Source organism: Limulus polyphemus, unplaced genomic scaffold (assembly GCF_000517525.1).
Source record: "Limulus polyphemus unplaced genomic scaffold, Limulus_polyphemus-2.1.2 Scaffold10247, whole genome shotgun sequence".
NCBI classification, from domain to species: Eukaryota; Metazoa; Arthropoda; class Merostomata; order Xiphosura; family Limulidae; genus Limulus; species Limulus polyphemus.
In genome coordinates, this window is record NW_013675857.1 from 10,811 (window position 1) to 15,398 (window position 4,588).

General features: G+C 30.5%; 1 long non-coding RNA gene across 1 annotated transcript in view; it reads left to right on the forward strand.

Annotated features, from left to right (window-relative positions):
• The first annotated feature begins 3,075 nt into the window (after positions 1–3,075).
• Positions 3,076–4,588, forward strand: part of LOC111083598 — a 3,286-nt gene continuing 1,773 nt past the window's right edge. The window contains exons 1-2 of the long non-coding RNA XR_002609125.1: positions 3,076–3,317; positions 4,312–4,480. This is a non-coding gene — a long non-coding RNA (uncharacterized LOC111083598). The remainder of the gene's footprint in view (positions 3,318–4,311; positions 4,481–4,588) is intronic.

The following is a 4,588-nucleotide window of genomic DNA, read 5'->3' on the forward strand; positions in this document are numbered from 1 at the left end:
TATTGTTGGTATATTGTTATTTCATGTTAGTAGGAATTTCTAGCCAAACTCATTCACAAACTATATGCAAACTCTTTTGGTACTTGTTTCTTTTTATAAGATGTCAATAAAGGACATTTTACTAACAAAATACCCAACAAACGAAACCAATTAGAGATGTTATACAGGAGGCAATATCTAACCTTAATGCATCGCAAGCAACAGCGAGAAGCTTACACAACCGTAAGTCTTTCTGCCACAATTAAAAGTAGTAAACTTATTATTATTATAAATACATGCATTATCTTCTGCAGTATATAGTTTTACTCCAGAATTTATTGTAACTTGGAATGGACTTGTCCAAAATTACTTCTTATGTTATTCCATTTTTTTATATCAATTAAAGATTATATCATGTTAATGATAAGACTATTTTATGTCTAAAATGAAAATGTACATTTTCTAAGATTTTCCGACACCCGAAGAAATACTCGTCGTCCACATTTTCATAAAATTAAATGTCGGAACTAGAATAAAGGAGTTATTCTGGTGTGTCGACATCTCATCTTTCTACGTAATATGTTGATCACTAATCTGTCTTTTGCTCAACCTAGCTAATCTTCGAACTCAAGCACTTCCTCAAGATTTAAGAACGTGAACTGTTTCTCTTCAAGTTATCTGTACTGAAACTGTAAAGGATTCATGATGTCAGTATAATGAGGGCGTCAAAAGTAAGGATACTACAATTTGGAATTTAAAAGGACTGATGTAATCACTTCCTTTGTCTAAATCGCAAGAAGCGTAAGGTAGCAAATTCTATTTTGTTATGAATTTGTTTACTGGTCATTTATTATTCATTCTATCGCTTATTTAAGCTGCTAGTCTTTAATTTACACTTAAATGCTAACTCACTTTCTAGCTAATCACATCATTTTTTAGTTTATATGCACATGATGATCACATGATTGTTTTGTTTAATTATCACAGATTAGCTGTTATTACAACTTCAAGAATTTCCGTTATCCTGAAGTGGATCCAGAATTTAGAGAATATAAAACGGAATATATAAGAAAATAAATGTTTTGTTTTTTCTTGTAATGTATCTGTATTTAAACTGTGAATGACTAATTGTCAATATAACGTTAAAAGTAAGGATGAGGAAATTTCGAACTTGCTGTGATTGATGCAATTCCTTTGTTTTTTCTAAAGGGAGAGGATTGTGATGTAGAAAGTTTAATTCTTATTTTGTTTTAGATTAGTTTAGTTTAATTATTATTATTATTTATTCTATTTAATTAAGCTGTAAATTTTTAGTTTCCATTTAAACGGTAACTCGCATTGTAGTTATTCACATCAATTTTAAATTTGAATGAATTATGATACTAACACCAGCTTCCCCTAAGGGTGACTTACAGATATTAGTGTCGATAAAGAGTGTAAATAATGATCACATGAATTCAAACCTCTTGCTCTAACTAGTTAATCATGGCATCTTTGCTGGTCTTTGAACTCGAACTTTCAGTAACCTAAACAATTGCCGGAACGTAGGGAAAATGAAGCTGAAGATACACGAACATAAACGACTTTTCTTTGTAAGGTACATGTATTTAAACTGTTCAGGATTCATGATGTCGGTATAATGAGTCATTAAAAGTACGGATACTAAAATTGTGAATTTATTAGCAGTCATTAATGTAATCACTTGTGTATATGTTTACTTTTTCTAAATTCGCTTATTTATTAAAATATTAATCCTGATATTGATATATTCTTTCATGTTAGTACGAAGTCCTGACCATGTGCATATCCATAAACTATAAACGAATTACTTAATACCTTGTAAGAGGTCAAATTACATTTTAAAAACAACCAACGAACAGAACCATTTGAAGACATTATACAGAAGACCAGATTTAATGTTGACAAGTTAGTAACGGTAAGTCGCAATGTAAAGTAGTTACCTTACAAGTACTATTATTATAATGAATACGTTTATATTCTTCAATAAATAATTTTACTTAAAATTTATCTTAAATTGGAATGGACTGTCCAAACACACTGGTTATGATTAGATATTTTTTTAATTTAAAAGATTATATACTTTTTTATTTTCTCCAGTTAAAATTCCTTGACACCATTCTCATAATCCTGAGCATTTTAAGAAAATTAAATGCCGCAAGAAGGCTTGCAGATGTGGCCAACAAAATAAGCAACTAATTCTGGTGTATCCACATCTCATCCTTCGACATAACATGCTAATGACTTCTGTCTTCTGCTCAATCAAGCTAATCTCTGAACTCAATCTTTCTATAGTTTCAACCAGAAGAGCAAAGTAGAAAAGATCAAGCTGAAGATTCGAGAACATGAATTATTTCTACTTGTAAGGTTTCTCAAACTGTAATGGATTCATAGTGTCAGTATAATGAAGTAACTATACGAAAATTGGAAGTTTAAAAATGATTAATGTAATCACTTCGGTTTCCGAAAAGGGCAGGAGTGTGAGATAACAAATTCTGTTTTTATGTTATGATTTTGTTTACCATTCAATAATTTCTGTCGTTTAGTTAATCTGTCTATTTTTAATTTAAACGCTAACTCTCATTCTAATTAATCCCAAATTATTAAACTTGTATAAATTATCAGACTGCAGCCAATTTTCAATAGGGATGACGTATAAATATTAATGTTGAAGAAGTGTGCACGTGATTATCACATCAATTCTGATCTCTTAATGAGAGTAGTTAGTTTATCACAAATTAGCTGTTCTTGGAACCCATGAACTTCCGTTAAACTGAACTACAGCCGGAAGCTAAAGCCGAATATAGAAGAAAAGATAATGATTTCGCCTTGACTAGTATCTGTATTTAAATTGTTAAGGATTGACGATGTCAGTATAATGAAGGCGTTAAAAGTAAGGATACTAAAATTAGGTATTTGAAACAGTGATTAATGATATCCCTTTGTTTTACTGAAGAGTAAGGAGTGTGAAGTAGCAGCTTCAATTTTTATTTAGTTTTGGATTTGTTAACCGTTTATATATTCATTCTCTCATTTGTTTAAGCTGTGAATATTTAGTTTTACATGTAAACGCTAACTCTCAATCTAGTTATTCACATCAATTTTAAGCATTAGACTGACACCAGTTTCCCATAACGGTGACTTGTAGATGCTAATGTTGTTAAAGAGTATGTAAATAATGATCACATGATTTTAAATCTATTGATCTAAATAGTTTATTGTAGCTTAGCTGGTCTTTGGACTTAACTTCCCGTAACCTGCATCTGAGCAGAAGGTAGAGAAGCTGAAGATCTGAGAACACTACGCTTTTTCTTTGTAAGGTATATGTACTTAAACTAGTCAGGATTCGTGGTGTCCGTATAATGAGGTCTTTAAAAGTAAGGATACGAAAATTGGGACTTTATGAACAGTGATTAATGTAATCACTTTCTTTTTCGAAAGAGGAAGGAATATGAGGTAGCAAATCATATTTTTATTTCGTTATGGTTTTGTTTTCAGTTCACTTATTATTCTTTCTATATATATATAAAAAATTAGTTTTACGTTTAAAAGCTACCTCGCATTCTAATTAACTACGTCATTTAAAGCTTCTAAAAAAAAGTTGAGACTGACACCAATTTCCTGTATCGGTAACTTTCAGATTTTAATGTTGCAAAAGAGTATGTAAATAATGTTACAACTTATTGTAAATATTGATACTATCACGAGAGATAGTAAGTGTTATTGTTTATTTAAAACATTATACACTGTAGTTTTATAAATATTGTATTTTATAATTCCTTTTATTTATAGAAATATTAATCCTGATATTTGTGGTGTATTGTTCTTTCATGGTTGTACAAAGTTCTGGCAATGGGAATACCCATAAACTACATCTGAACTATATAATTAGTTTTAAGGGGTCAAAAAAAGGATTTCTTTTAAACAACTAACAAAATACCCAACATCACCTTCAACCGTAGAAGAACTAACAGAACTATTTACAGATATTAAACGGACATTATCCAAAGTTTAAATGCATCGAAATATACAGCGAGAAGCTTACAACCGTTAGTATCTTTCCGACACAATTAAAACTAAATTTTTCTAATGCTGTTATTAAGAATATATTTATTGTCTTCTTTATTAAATTTTCTTATTCTAAAATATATTCTTGTATAGAATGGACTGTCTAAACTTATTATTTGTTACTAATTTTTTTATATTAAAAAAATTAAAATTCAATGGTAGAACAATTTTACTTCTCTAAATTCAAAAATATTTTCTCAAATTATTTCTATACCAGAAAATGCTAATCGTTCTATATCGTTGCAGAAAAAAGGCTTGGAGAGCGCCTCCCCTGTACATTAACAACTTATTTCGACGTGTCCACATCTCATCCTTCGAATTAACGAGTCATGTGCTCAACTTAGATGGTCTTGAAACTCGAGCACTCCCTGTAAGGTGAACCAGAGCAGGAAACTAGATAAGATCAACCTGAAGAGTTAATAACATAAACAATTTGTATTAGTATCTGTACTTAACTGTGTGTGTGTGTGTGTGTGTGTGTGTGTGTGTGTGTGTGTGTGGTGGGTGGGGTGGGGAGGAGGTA